The sequence below is a fragment of the Sphaeramia orbicularis genome, chromosome 3 (assembly GCF_902148855.1).
Source record: "Sphaeramia orbicularis chromosome 3, fSphaOr1.1, whole genome shotgun sequence".
In the NCBI taxonomy this organism is placed as follows: domain Eukaryota; kingdom Metazoa; phylum Chordata; class Actinopteri; order Kurtiformes; family Apogonidae; genus Sphaeramia; species Sphaeramia orbicularis.
In genome coordinates, this window is record NC_043959.1 from 3,973,084 (window position 1) to 3,989,426 (window position 16,343).

General features: G+C 36.4%; 1 protein-coding gene and 1 long non-coding RNA gene across 2 annotated transcripts in view; one reads left to right on the forward strand and one right to left on the reverse strand.

Annotated features, from left to right (window-relative positions):
- Positions 1 to 11,246, reverse strand: part of tspan4a (tetraspanin 4a) — a 329,835-nt gene extending 318,589 nt beyond the window's left edge. The window contains exon 1 of the mRNA XM_030128550.1: positions 11,176 to 11,246. The gene's annotated coding sequence lies outside the window, so the exon portion shown is untranslated. The remainder of the gene's footprint in view (positions 1 to 11,175) is intronic.
- Positions 11,247 to 12,467: 1,221 nt separating this feature from the next.
- Positions 12,468 to 13,238, forward strand: LOC115415204 (uncharacterized). Its single transcript, XR_003934776.1, has 2 exons — positions 12,468 to 12,513; positions 13,119 to 13,238. It is a non-coding gene; the product is annotated as an uncharacterized LOC115415204 (long non-coding RNA).
- The last annotated feature ends 3,105 nt before the right edge of the window (positions 13,239 to 16,343 follow it).

Sequence of the window (16,343 nt, forward strand, 5' to 3'; positions counted from 1 at the left end):
TCCTGTTAACCACGGAGGCAGCCATGTGTAGCGTTTGTTTACATTTTTCGGTCACCGCACTGGTCAGTTACAATCATGTGACGACCGACGCACCGTCGCGGATGGAGAAATCGTATTACGCTAAAGCCGAGCTAGTGCCGTAATAAGGATGCTGGACATAAAAACGAAGAAAAGGAACAGACTTTGCTGTGAAAATGGCAAGAGAGTGGCACTTACCAAGGTGAAGCCACGCATTTCTGAACTGGTCTCTCAAAGGCAACAGCAGAAGTCACACTGATTTGCAGTAAATATTCATTATTATTGTAGCCTGATGGAAATTAGGTGATGGGTGTGTGTTAAAATGTTAAAAATGATAAATAGCATAAATACAGTAAGTTCATTATTGGAATACAAAAATTAAAACCATTTCAGTGTGGTTGTATTAAAAAAGGTCATGTCTTTGTGAAAAGGTATGGAATTTGTTGTGAGTTCATGCACTGTATTGGTTTTGTTCTTTGAACACAGTGATGTTAATGCACGGTTCATTTTGTGCACCAGTAAAACATACCTGTGTCTTGAATTTGGAAAAAAAATCATATTTTATTTTTTAATAAAGAAGGGTTCGGTGAACGTGCATATGAAACTGGTGGGGTTCAGTACCACCAACAAGGTTAAGAACCACTGCTATAGAAGCTGCCAAAACTCCCTTAAATCACAGTAAGGAGTTGACTTAAAGGGAGGAAAGGGACTGATCGGACCAAATCTGTCTGAGTCCAACAGTCTGAGAGAGAGAGAGAGACAGTCCAGTGAATCCCTACTTGATCCACTCACAGAGGAACCACATAGATTCAGTTACTCACAGGATCCACTGCAATGCGAGTCATCAGATTCAGATTCATGCTTTTGGGTAATTCTGGCTCAAGTGACTCATACAACCTGGATTCCATCAGTGAGTGATTCAGAGTGATCCGGATCCTTAAAATAATCCAAGTTTCCCGTCACTAGTATTTAGTTAAAAATTGAGTTAACATCGTGCTGTCTGTCCAAGGCTGCACTGTAAGCCCGGACTTTGTATTTACTTAAATGCTTTAATTACAATGTACTTAAATTAAGGTTTATTTCATTACTATAAAATGTTCAGTATATTCTACTAATTTGTAGACATAGTCGAAAGCATGAAAAAGTTTAAGCTGAATGGATTTAAATCACTAAGTTTTAGTCCTTTTTATCTCCGCATTGCATAGTGGGTATTGGGCATGTTGTTGAAAATGTGTTACTTTTCTGTGCAGGGGTTCAGGTTGTGGTGTTAGTGTTCATTTTGACCTAATGTGTGTATGGCAATGTTTATTGGCCTTTTTGTGTTTGTTTTTGCATTTCTGTAGAGCTGCATCATAAGTGAGAGCCATAGGAAGAACAATGGCTCTCCTGTTCATCCATGGTCATTTCTGTTCTATGTAAATTTTTATGCCTTGCCAAATTAAAAGCACTTCCTGTGCTGGCAAATTACATTGAGCTAACTTCCTGCTTAACTACCATCCATGCTGCAATATATGAAGTTGAATAATCATACTAAGCAATCTATGTTGCAAAAGATTTACATTTAAATCAACTTGGAATTGAGTCCAACGAACTGATGATGTTAAGTCTAATGATTAAACAAAGCAATTGGCATTGCAACAAATTTAAAGTTAAATTAACTTGGCATTTAGTGTGTTGTACTTAAACTAGCAATTCCATTCAAATCAAACATTTAAGTTTAAAACACTCAAGTTTTCATTACTCATTACTTAAATTTTTTAAGGCAACGGGTTACCTCAGATTTTTTTACATAAAACTCAACTTATCCAGCCTTACAGTGTGTGTTTATTGGATGAAAAAGGACAGATTGCTAACATATCAAATGGGACATTTTCTGTTATCATGGTTGGGGACTCAGTGGCTGTTAGGATTATTCTTAAACACTGGAAAACCCCTAAAGCCCCAGAGTTTAAAGAATGGGTAATCATGATGATACAGACTGCTTCATATGAATGTATGCTTAACAATAGGGATGGGACCACAACACCAGTTTGAGAGCTGTTCTGGTCTTACATATCTATGACTGCAAGTCAGCAGGATGACAGCTGATTTACTTCCCTCTAGTATTTATTAAGTAATTAATTTATTTATTTATTTATCTTTTTTTTTTTCTTTTTAAGAACTTCCACGCTCTGCAGCATTTTCAATACTTTTTCTTTAAGCCCTGTTTGTTAACATTAAGCAACACTGTATGATTGTCATGTACCAAGTGAAAACTCCAATAAAAACTTGAATTACAGAAAAAAGGGGTTAACAATGTACAATACTAACTAGGGTGATCATATTTTGATTTCCAAAAAAGAGGACACTCGGCTCTGCCTCGAGAAACTTGATCACACGCTATGTAAGTACCGTAGTATTCTGTGCAAAGCGCCTATAAACCCAGTGAAAATATTTCAGTTAAACATGCTGCTTGGAATTATTTTATTCTTCTAGCTGTAGAAGTGTCATAAAAGCTGCTGTGTGTATGTAGTTGTGTCCTTTTTTTCAGTTTATATTTGTTAAGTTATTCACATTTTATTATTAAAGTTAATGGGGAATTTTTGCATTATTTATAGGCATAATATAATTTGCATTCTTTCACATTAAACCAAAGAGAAAATTTTAAATCATTATTTATGCTATTATTTTACTTGAGATCACAATTGGTCTGAATGTGGCCCCTAAACTAAAACAAATTTGACACCTTTGACTCTTAATAACTTCAGTATAATATTTGCACTTTGCAAATTCATGCTGTTGGCCAGATTGGAACCTTTGGCAGGCCGGCTTTGGCCTGTGGGCCACAATGTTTGACACCCCTGCTACAGTGCATCTATGGACAGGCCTGTCCGTCCCCACATTCACAGGCTGGTGTGGATTGGTGTGGAACAGTGCCTTTCACTGCCGTAATGTCCCATGTATCACTGGAAAGTGTAAAGTCTTTTCTTTCAGCAGGATCTGGAAATTTTCCAACTGCACGAACGGTGACGGTGCCAGACATGGAAATTACGCCTATACATATGCATTGAAAGAGTTTTTCCTGTGAAAAACAATGAAAACTGGCCATTTTCCCACATGTCCGGGCAAAAGAGGACATTTGGTCACCCTATACCAGTGTCCCAACACCCCCAGGGGGGCAGTAGAGAAACACTGCCCTATACTAAGTACACTTGGCTTACAAATGGAGTTAGCTAACTAGCTAGTTAGCCAATAACAATCAGCACAAAGCAGACCACAACACAAACTTCACTATAAATCAGGGGTCTCAAACATGCGGCCCGGGGCCAAATGCAGCCCACCAAAGGTTCAAATGCGGCCCGTGGGATGAATTTGCAAAGTGCAAAAACTCCACAGTCAAGGCTATTGAATTTTAATTTAGAGTTCAGCTTTATTCAGTTATTTTAGTTCAGGTTCAACATACAGACCAATATGATCTGCAGTAAAATAATAACATAAAAACCTACAAAAAAAATAATGACTCCATATTTTCTTTGCAGTTTGATGTGAAAAAAATATTACATGATGCCTATAAATAATGACAACTTGAAATTTTTTGTCTTTGTTTTCATGCAAAAAATAACATTAAATTATGAAGATATTTACATTTACAAACTATCCTGTAACAATAAAATGTGAATAACCTCAACAAATATGAACAACTGAAAATGTCTAAAGAAAATGAAGCCTAGTTTTAACAATTTTCTGCCTGTTACTAGGTGTTTAGTGTTTTTGTAGATCCATAATGCACACGAATAAATGATAAGTTGAGGCATAATATTGTTAAAATTGCACTTATTTTTCTTACGAAATTTCAGTTTTTTCAGGTTATTCATGTTTTTTTTTGCACTAAAACATAAACTAAAATTTGGAGTTGTCATTATTTATAGGTTATTATGCTATTATTTTACTGGTCCGGCCCACTTGAGATCAAATCGGGCTGAATGTGGCCCCTGAAAGAAAATGAGTTTGAGACCCCTGCTATAAATTCCCATGTGTTGATGTGCTTATGTGATGTTTGTGTTGGAGTCTGTTTGGTGCTGGTCCTATATTGACACTAGCCAACTCCATTTCTAACCGCTGTCTCTGTTTTTATCCACAGGAACAGTTTGTATACTGGTCTCTATGTACAGACCTCAGGTCAGTTTTCTGAGTGAGGTGAGATCTGACAGGTGAGCAGCAAAACAGTTTAAAATGCTAACTTCATGTAAACATTTAGGCACGTGAACAATGTCGAACCTTGTAACTAACAGAAAACAGACACAATATGACACCGAAATCATGACTGCTTTTCCTGCATTAGGTGAAAAAAAAAAAAAAACATGCTGGATTTCATTAGCAAAAATAACATTGCAATAATATATAGTTTTGTGTGATAGTCTAAGGCAGTCCTTCAGAATCAGAATCAGAAAAATTTTATTTATCCCCAAGGTGCAAATAGGAGGGCAAAGAGCGGCACATTAAAAGAGCAAGAGAAGAAAAGAAAATATACACAAAGGTGGGTGGGCAAAAGCAGCAGGTAGTGTGCAATGGCAGACCTGCTGCCAGTAACAATATTAGTTGCTGCAGAGGTAATAAGGCAGAAGTGTCCATATAAGTGGTGAGATGTACAGTAATATAAAAACATAACATAGCATATTATGTACAGTAATAAATAATGTATAGTATAGATGAAATAAAAGCAATGCATTTAAAAGTAAAATAATGAATGTAAAATAAAGAAAATAAGAATGGGCAGCAAACCTGACAACATTGTAATGTTGCACAAGGATGTTGTGTTATTGCACATGAGATAGTATTGCACAAAGCTTGAATTTAAAGTTAGGACTTTTTGAAATAAAGATGCAGGCTTATTACAACCATACAAAGACAACAAAGCTGAAGGCAGCCCTAGACTTTTACGTAATACTGTATATTGTCGGGTCCTGTTCTGTGGGAGCCACAGGGAAATGCTATGGACATGTATTCATATTAGCCATGCTGTTGTCACAATATGACACCGAAATCAAACTGCATTCACAGCTTTACATTATTTTCAAGGACAGGTTAAAAAATGTTGGATTTCATTAGTAAAAACATTTTTTGCTACTATATGCTTTGACATGTACCTTCGTCAAGAGGTGAAGTCCTGCTTCTCGTGGTTGTACCCAAGGGACTTCATTGTATTTGATTTGCTGTCAGTAGTGCAACACAAGTAATTTTTTGATTTTTTTCTGTGTAAACGGTGCCACAATTACACAAAAATTATTCATTTCTTGCAACTGATTGCATGTTTTGTTTTGTCCCATAGGGCACAGCAGAAGGGGCAGGGCTTGGTCTGTCTACAGCAAAAGAGGATAACTGCAGTGCAATGCAATAGAGTTTGTCTATTCGCACTGTCATTTTATTCTTGTGAAATAAAAGAAACATTAAATGTTAACATTTACATTTATAATGAATTTGTGTAGCAATTATATGTTGTTTTATTGTGCACTTTTGTGAAAGGAACAAATAAAAAAGTGAAAAGTGAAATAGTAAACAGGATATAACACCACTAACAAGCAAGAAAAAAATGAGGACAGTAAAAGTGAATAAATTAGATTTCTCTAAATTTAAATACTGAAGATGTAAGTAGACAAGTATAGAGAAAAGGATGTGGAAGGGTGTAGGTGTATACTGTGTGTTTAAAGAAAACATCAAGTAGTTTTGTTTTTTCTAAATGAATCCAACAAAACAAAAAGATGCTGCCACTTGTTTTCCAAAAACACTGAAGCACAGTTTGAAAGGCCAAAATGTACAGACTGCCAAACATAATATAAATACTTTTACAAACATGAATCTTGTATATGATGTCTTGTCGTCCTACCACTGTTTCATATAACTGTTTGTTTTTGCAGTTCTAGTTTTAATGACTGAAATATCAAAGTGTTGTATCCCTGTGTATGTTTGACCTTATCTCTCTTTGTACTATCTCCTATCTGCAGTTTTACACTGAGCCTATAATTAAAGGTCTGCAATGTACCATCTATTTGCACTTTATCATGATGATGCTATCTTCTTTTTTGTTGTTTTGTCTTTGTCTTCTTACTATCTCTTTGCATACATATTTGCACTGCACATAATCAGAATCTGAACTTCCGGCATCACATTAATTCAAATATCCCTTAGGATTTTGTTTTTTCATTTCTATGCCCACGCAGCCTTTTCTACTAGAGGAGGACTAAAGGATCAGAATCAGAAACTGAGGAAATATCTTACAAATGTTATCTATATTCAATATAACACATATTCCAATGCTTCTTAGCCTTTTCTTCCCTTGACAGGAGTGAAGAGGAGTGGGCTGCAAGAACATGAGGCTGGAATCTGCAGGCGTAAAATATACTGAGGGAACAAAGAGAGAGAGCAAAGGCTGAAACAACTAAAAGAACATAGAACTGAGCGGGAAAATTGGGTGAGTGAATTTAGAGCAGACCAGAACACACACTTAAACACACACACACCTGCAAGTGGAGGTACAATGCAGCCTTGTTATATCCACCTTCAGTGGAGTCAGTGTTCTGGATAATTACAGTATCTAGAGAGTTGCCACACCTAGAGCTGGAGCTGGACAAACAACAGCAGCTGAGACGATTAAAGGAAACATTCAACACATCCCTCAAAAACATATTCCCCCTGGTGTCACTAAAATAGCAGGATGCCACATGCTCCAAGTCCTCATGCTGAGCTGAAAACACACCGCTAAAGACATGTCAGTCAGAGCTGTGAGCAGCGGCTCAGGTCCCGGCTTCTGTTTGTGTGGTAAATGTAGAGTGGGCAGCTGCCAAGTGTCCACACAAACATCAGTCCATCGGTTCAGCCATGCTGCCGGTGCTGATGAAATGTGGGAGGACATGGCCAATGGAAGCTGCCTCCTGCTTTTCACTGTCACTTTGCACATCTTGGAACATGTCAAGACAGTCTGACTGTCACTGTGAGATGGAAAGTGGAGGATATTGCATCAGCAGTGTGGAGTTTTATACATATATATATGTATATATATATATATATATATATATATATATATATATTGCTGCTCTGCTGAGGCTGCTGTCCCCCTGACCCGGGTCAGGATGAGTGGAAGACAACAAATACGACAAGTACAAGTAGGAGTAACTGAAAAACACACCAAAACAGATATACTGGTTTAGAGCTGCAACAATTACTGATTAGTTAATAAATCAGTGTTTTGGGGTTTTAACATGTTTACTTATCAGATTATTTTCCTTATCAGATTATAAACTAAACACTTTTGGATTATAGTAGAGCGGCAGCTATGGATAATTTTTGTAATCACTGAATCTATTGATTTAATTTGGTTAAATTCAATGATTATTTCAATAGGTGAAAAAATAGTAACTAGAAGCACTTGGAGAGTGCAGACCTCCGCTAAGGCAGATCAGTGGGCCCCTGTGGCCCCCCCAACCCCCCCTTTCTCCCACCCCTGATCGCCACCAAAATGTAATCATTTGTTCCTTGTGCCAGTATCAACATTTCCTGAAATTTTCATCCAAATCCGTCCATAACTTTTTGAGTTATCTTGCACACAGACAGACAAACCAACTAACCAACGCTGACAAAAACATAACCTCCTTGGTGGAGGTAAAAATGTAAAAAAGGTCTTTTGTCTACACAACAATGTATTGCACAGAATTGGAAAAACACCAACAAACCCAGTACCACCCAGTGGCTCAATTAGATACTGTCTATCCTTCCATTAGAAAGAATAACCTACATTCAGAAAGCTAAACAGCAAGTATTTGAAAAAATTTGGAGACCCTTCATTAACTTCGTCAAAGAGTTAGACCTAAGAGGCATTTCACTTGACTGTTCACATTATATGCATTGCAGTTCCTGGTTTTATATGGACAAATACACTTCTGTACTCTGGACTCAGAGGATTGCAGTGGATTCTCGTTTTTCCCTCCACCAGGAGGTATTGTGATCACTTTGCTTTGTGTGTTTGTTTGTTTGCGTGTTTGTTTGTTAGCAACTTTACGGGAAAACTATTCCAACCATCTTTCCCAAATCTTCCCCACAGATAGGCCTAGGCCCTGGGAGCAACCCATTAAATTTTGGTGCAAGTAGGCCAAAATTCAAGGTCACAGCAAGGTCACAAAATCTACAATTTTCCTATCTCTCATCATTGAGCAATTTTCAAAAATTCATAAAAAATTCAGAACAGCTCCAATTGGATCCACCTGTAGCTTCGAACAATATCTTGTATCTGGCACAAAATTGTCCACATCCACTGTGGAATGTGGACTCTGTGGACATTTACATTTAACATTGAGAATCCTATTTACGACACATTTTTCATTATAACTCAACAAATATGGATTGGAATTTAATATAATTTGACAAACACATGACGAGTACCAAGCTTCAACTTTTTTCTGCTGTATGGAACAACCTTGAAACTGTTTAATATAAAAAGAAATATTCGATCCACACATGCACTCTGTTCGGGGTGCTTGGCGGCAGTTTGCGTTCTCTGAACACTTGTTGTTTAGTGGAACTACCACTGACAAAAGAGAAGCTCTGTTTGATGTTTTGTTTTTGTTCTGAATTAAAAGGGTACATATATGTAAAGGAGGGTAAATTGTGATTGAAGTGAATGCTGTGCTTTATGATTGTAAACCTCAATAAAAATATTTTGACCAAAAAAAAAAAAAAAAGTGAAACAGATATGTCTGAAAATGACAGACTACTTGTCCTTTATTAGTAGTGTCAGATGTGAGCTGTCACATTAAACTACATCTGAAATGATTGTATTTACATTCTGTATTTGAATTTATTTTTTATTCATGTTGTGTTTAATGACATATGTTCATCTTATGTTATTTCAGTGTAATGAAATAGGAATGTGTTGTGGTCTGTTTTGAGCTGGTGACTGGACAAAAATGTCTAAAATGATCATTATTGTGTGTTTCAAACAGTCCAAGACGAAATAAGATTTCTGCCTGCTGCTTTGGATGGAACTGCATAAAAGCTGCTCCATGAAAAGAGGGTTCCTGGGCATATTCAGTCAGGTAGGGGATTAAATATGTAAATTAGAGCTGTAATTTCAGATCACTGTTCAGATTCACACTCCACTGCTTTTCTTTGTGGCTCAACGTGGAAACATGAAAAAGTTGTTTTTTTCTTTTCCACAGGGGGTTGAAAAAGCATCACATCATTTATCTCTATACTGAGTTTTTGCTGAGAGGAAATACGTCCATTGTCATATCCTGGGGTTTTTCCCCTTAATTTTGGCTCCAGGCATTTTCATTTCTGTAAAACACCATCTTGGTTTCCTATATCCATGAAAACAAATGTGAGCTTTTCTTTGACAACATTAATACTATATAACCCCGGCTACTTTTAACTTAGGTGGATTTAGCTTGTGTTATCTTTCAACCAACTCTCTGCAAATAAATATTACATGTTAAATTTTTAATCTTCAAATTAGACAACCTTAACAATGAATAAAATTACAGCTTTATCATAAATATTGTTATATGCTATATGCACATATATATGCACCTAGTTATTCTGGCACATTTGAAGGTGGAAAAAGTTACATATTAGAGCTTTAATAGTCAAAGAAAAGGAAAGACATATTATTTGATTTAAAAAATAAAAAAAAATGATATAATTACCAACCCACTGTGATAAAGTAACATCAACATTTGTTATAGATGTGACTTATAAAGTCTTCAGGTTTTTCTGGAGTGCAAATGTGGGGGGAAAAAATTACAAAATCTATATTCCAAGAACAGAATATCATGTTGAAGAGTTGAATTTATACAGAAAAAATCACTGGTTTTCTCATAATCATTTCCACACTAACACATCGAAGACGAGTAATATTTGTGAGGAGAAATGGAAAGATTATGCACAATCATAATCTCTAGTGTTTCATGTGGTAAATGAATATAGTTGAGTGAATGTAATGTACAGTTAATAGTTAATACATTTATAATTATCAAATTAGTCAATAATCCTGGTCTGATAATGAGCTTTTTCCTCATGAAGATCAGCTTATTATCCTGCTGTTTCATAAATCTTGTTGCTGGGCTGCATTCTGCTGGTCCATTCTGTCAGTCCACATAAATAAGCATTTCTTACAAACCCTGACATATTGTCTCCTGTTTGACTGTTGCGAATCAGCAGAAAATGTGGAATCTGTATAAGAAAAAAACCCTCTTTCTCTTTGATTCAGTGAAGCTGGCACCTAAACCTGCCATTCCGCATTGATGTTTTGGACAGCTGAGACTATTTCTCAGCTTTCAGATCCAACTGATGCAACAATAAGAAAAATACACCACCAGACAGCTTATTAGGCCCAGGAAGACACAGAGCATCTCTGGTTATAAGGATAAATTTCGCTTTAAAACTGACTCACAGCCTTCATTAAAGTTTACATTAATTTTTAATGTGCCACATGTAATATGGAGCAGCTACATCTGGTAGGATTTAGTGCCGCAGCCCTAACATAAGGGCACATTGTAAGGTAGTGAATTCCTCCGCACTTTGCCAACCAGCCATGGCTTTAGGCCCAAAGTTCCTCTAACCCCACCGGGGAAAAAAAGGGAGGGTAGTGCTTGAGGAATGGCTGGTATTTGGAAATGTTGTTCTTCTCCACAAGCTTATTTCTGTCTTCCATCGTGGTCCAGGGACACATTCCTCCACCAATCACATTGCTTCACATCTCCACAATCAAAAATAGTTGAAGCAAACAAGGCAGAAAACACAAGCAACTAGATGCCGGTGACTGACCACTGGGAGAGTTTTATAATGCAAGAAAAAACAAAATAAGTGTACATCTAGGACTTCTGGTTAGAAGTGAGAGCACATCTGAGTCATGCAATTCCACCCTTAAGTCAACAAACTCTCATTAAGCCATTCGCACAAGATAAATGGAACCAAGATCGACTTTAACCTCTTTAATTAGATAAATGTAGCCAGAGAAGCACGCTATTTATCAAAGTAAAATCTCTAAAACAAGGTCATTGACTTGTGTGCATGGTGTAGTAGAATACAGAATTAGGGGAATCAGATACACTAATAAACAGACTCAGAGTGTGTTCACTGCAGCATCATACTCTGAATAAAGACAGAAATATAAAGAAGATGACTTACCACTCACTTGTCTCACACTCTGTTCTCTCTCCCGGCTGGCCTTCTTTTACAGTCTATTGCTTAACTTCCCAACTTGTTCCCCTCCCGCTCTCTCTCTCCCTCTTCTCCCGACATGAATGCAAATATGACAACACAAACCCATTTAAAAACAGCACAATGTCGCCATCTAGTGGTTTAATTACATAACAGCATCCAAGAGTATTAGGAGTCCTCCTTTGTAATGCCTGTGGTCCCTCAACAACTTCCAAAAGTAATTTAGAGACTCATTTGTGATTCAGCAGGCAATTTAAAAACAAACAAACAAACAAACAAACTGTGTCCTGTGAATACAGATCACTACTAATAATACTAATATCTCTGGTTAGACACAAATGATTTCTTTTTCATTACAGTCTTCATAAGTAATGCTTTGTGATGGAGTTATTACAACTTATTTGCACAGTCAAACATATCAGATCATACAGTCCCAGCAGTAATGTGATTCGTGTCAAACCTGTTCAGAGAAACTGTAGGATGGAGTCAACATCAATAAATATTGTGTTAAATGCTAAATCATTATTTCTTTTGTGTTCAAAAGCTGATTTTGGGTCCTGAGTAAAAGTTGGAGAAAATACATGGTTACATTTTTGTGTAAGAAGAAAACAAGACAAGAAACAAGAGCCTCTGATTTTAATAATTATTTTGCTGACTTTAGATTGAATGTTGTGAAAGTTGAATGCCAAATGAGAGGCTGAAATTTATTTCAACAAAATTAAAGTAACATAAAAGTGTGATCTGTGGTTATATCTTCAAACCCTTCATCATGGTCAGAAAATGAGAAACACTACAAAACATTTCAGAAATGCAGCTACAACCCTCCAGACAACTATAGTGTAGGAGTAGAATTAAGTGAAAACAAGAAAATATTGTTACATTTGACAAACCAAACTGCGATAATGATAATTATTGTGATACAAAGATAAGATGAGATGAGATGAGATGAGATGAGATGAGATGAGATGAGATGAGATGAGATGAGATGAGATGAGATAAGATAAGATAAGATAATACGTGATCAAATACAATTAACCCATAAAGACCCAAACATTCACCGTCAACCCAAATTGGTCCATTTATCCTATCGATACATGTAAATAATTGGTCTAAAATGCAGTTTGTCATCTTTTCACGGTCATCAGATATGACCCAATTGGATGTTCAGAGGCTCCGTAGTCAACATGGAAACAATGTCATCTTCTGCAACATTGTTTCACCAATAAAACCCACAGAGTTTGATCATTGACAGTGGCTGGACACACTGGGTTTACATTCTGTTAATGATAGATTTTGCTTAAATCAGTGGTTCCCAACCTTTTTTGGCTCCTGACCCCATTTTAACATCCAACATTTCTGGCTACCCCATACATTCAAAACAGAGACTTTTTTTTTTTTTTTTGCTAAAATTAATTCATTTTTGATCACGTAACAGTTTACTATACTATGTTGCAAATTAACATTAATTTTAGAGGACATTTAGTCTATATAATGTATATTATTATGGATGGAGGCAGTAAATCCAGGTGTAGATTACTGCACAAAGTGAGAATTTCGTTTTCCTTGGTCAGGATATGTACAGTCAGTCCAGGTTGCATTTACAAGGCTGACAACTAATACTGAACAAACAAGAACTAAAGCTATGAATTATGAAAGAGCTGCAGCATCTGAAACTGACCACAATGAACATTTGACAGATAAACAGAACCACAGTGCTGCAGTTTCAGCTTCACAGTTCGTCATGTCTTTTATGGATTGGGATTGTCTCTCTCAACTCTCCATATATTTTTTATTAGTAAGTTTTTGGGGTTTTTTTAATCAATTACTAGAAATTTCAGGTGACCCCATTTAAATTCCAGGTGACCCCACGTGGGGTCCCAACCCCAAGGTTGAAAAATACTGGCTTAAAGAGTCACTTTTTCTTCAGTTTTCTCTGTTTCTGATATAATCAGCCTCAACTTTACTCTATGCTTTCATGAACATTGACATGATCAGTAAATTCAATGTAGGAAAATACCTGATTTACACTGAAAAAACACAAAATATAGAGGATAGTATTATGATAAATGATGATAAATCACTTAAGAAAGGTTAAATTGTGAGAATAACTATTTTGGGAATTGTCACGAAAGCAGCACTTTATGGGTTAAAAAAAATGAAGAGCAAGTTGAAACACAAGAATTGCTAATGTCTCTAAAAATTGCATAAACAGTAAAATCAATATTTATCAATAAATAAAGTGACAAATGTGCAAATATGTGACATTGCCCATCTGCAAAAGTCTGTTTAGAGCAGGAGTAATGAGGCTCAAAAATGCAAAGTGTGCATTTACGCAACTCAAAAACACCTAGTCCAAACAATGCAGCCTCAAGACAAATGTTCATATTTGCAACACCATTGATAAATCTGTGCTACTATTATTGGTGTTGAATGCTGCTGAATTAACAAAACGGGTATAAAGACAGTCAGTGCTTTCCACAACAGCCGGAATATCTATTAGCTTTATAAAATGTCCAACGATGACTTGAGGGAAACCAGCAGGACACAAAAGCACGTAGCATGTAGTTATGACCAAACTGGAGATAGTGAAGCTTAAGAGAGAGAGAGACATCTCCAAGGCAACTTATCACAATATAGTATAGAATTATTGTCATTGTTCTATCACTTGAAACACTTGAAACAGTAGTTAGCAGGGGTTGTGTACAGTGGCTATAATCTTTTGTCCTGATCAGTCATGTCTGCTTCTGTCCAATTAAAGTGAAATAAAGTCACATTAAAATCATAGCTGCTGTAAACATATTACAATAATTGCACGGGACAAAATAAGATTCATCTGCTACTGGAGGTAAAGCATCAGACATGCTGGTCCCAAATCTGAAATCACAATTTTTCCAGGACACCATGGTTATGAACTATCTGAGCATGTAAAAATAAAAAAGGAAATTTCCCAGTTTTGCTCCAAATGCCTTTTATTGTGTATTCACAATCTGAAGATAATACATAATAAATTGGTAAAAATGGACTTTTAAATATGAACATCAATCCCAATGTGGAATAAACCAAGTAACATGCATCATCAGCTCGGCCAGTTGCCCTTTGGAAGCTGGTTTCCATTTCAGAAATACAATGATCAAATTGTTCACCATGTTCATCACTTACATCACCCATAAGTGAATAAAAATGAGCAACAATAAGATCACCAATAAGTTCTCCAATCTGAACAGCAACTAGATAAGATAAATATAAGATAAAGATACTTTCTTGTCATTATACAGAATGTACAGTGAAATTTAGGTGCACCGTCAGGATGTGGATGCTTAAATAGTAATAATAACTATAAAAAATATAATAAAAGCAAAAATCTGCATCACATCAAAAATTCAGCCTTTGAGCTTTGCATCCCTTTTGACTGCTGCAGGTCTTGAAAGTCATCTGACTCTTGATCACATAGAATGTATAGAAGTAGAACTTCATGATATGCTGCTAACAGCCATATATTGACTTGTGCATGACTCAAAAGTCTTATGTGTTGGAGAAACTGTGGTTTCAGATTTGGAATCAGCATCAGGTATTTGTCTCCCAGAAGCCATCGCTGACCAGTGTTATGATGTTATCGCCCATATGCACTTGTTTGGTATTTGAAGGCACATCACATGTCAACAGTGAGATATTGTTAAATATTAAAATGACACAAAAGCAGACCTATGAGGTTGATGAAGTAAAGGACAATATCATTACACTGCTAAAGCCCAGAGGTTTCAATATGTGTCCTGAATACTTGCCCATATGCTGGGAGGCAGCAAGGCAATTACACCGAGTGTGATGGTTTCTTAAATTAAATTGTTCTCATATTACTTCAACAGTGAACGTTAATGTTCCTTTGTTACTGGAGGGCAAACATCCAAAGTGATGCCACTACACTGTAATGAATATAATAGAGCCATCAAAAGTATCATTATTAGTTCTAACTTCTCTCTTTTTGGGTCATTTCCCTGTTGAGCTGAAGAGAGAAATAATACTTTGTCATCAAAGAAGTCTAAATCACATCTTTTCTACAATGGTGGTTGTTGAAACTTCTGAGTATCTGAATATTGTGTCCATGTTGTTCAGAAGCCGTATTTTTTAAATATTCCTGGTAGCAACTAGAGAGGGAATTCTAAGAAAAATATAGATATTACAAACAGGTCTCCACTTTAAGCTAAGAAATGATTATAGTAAAGCTCAAAATTATTCACAAAGTATCTTGACCCTTAAAAAGCTCCAAAGTGGAAGAACTGTTTGGAGTAAAGAAAACAGCTTAAGACTTTTGTTTTTATCTTGTTACATCTTGTTAATCTATGGCTTTAACGTCAAAAAAATAATAATAATAATGACAGGTGTCTCTCTGATGCACTGGCAACTATGCACCAAAAAACACCTTTACACTCCCAATAAACCAAAAACAAAAAAAAACATAATACATATTGCAATGATATCAAAGTAATATAAAATGCACACTTTGCGGTGAAAAAACATGTGTTTTGATGTCTGACCAGCAAAAAGTGTCAATGTGTGAGCAAATGAATAATGGATCAATAATGTAAAGCGCTTTGGATGCCTTGAAAAGCGCTATAGAAATTTAATCCATTATCATTATATAATTAAAAAGTGAAAATGTTCACAAATGCTGCATTTTTGTGCTGTCATAGACAAAGGAAATTCATTCATTCATTCATTTTCTGAACCCGCTTTATCCTCAGTGGGGTCACGGGGGTCGCTTGGAGTCTATCCCAACTACATAGGGGCAAGGGCGGGGTACACCCTGGACATGTCACCAGTTCATCGCAGGGCTGAACATATAGAGATAAACAATTACCCTCACATTCACACCTACGAGCAATTTAGATTAATCGATTAACCTATCAGTGCATGTCTTTGGATGGTGGAAGGTAACCGGAGTACCCGGAGAGAACCCACACAGACACGGGGAGAACATGCAAACTCCACACAGAAAGGTCCCACCCCCCATCGACTGGTGTTGGAATCGAACCCCTGGACCTTCTTGCTGTGAGGCACGAGTGCTATCCACTGCACCACTGTGTCGCTCACAAAGGAAATTATAAATTTAAAAAAAAAACAAAACAAAACATGATTTA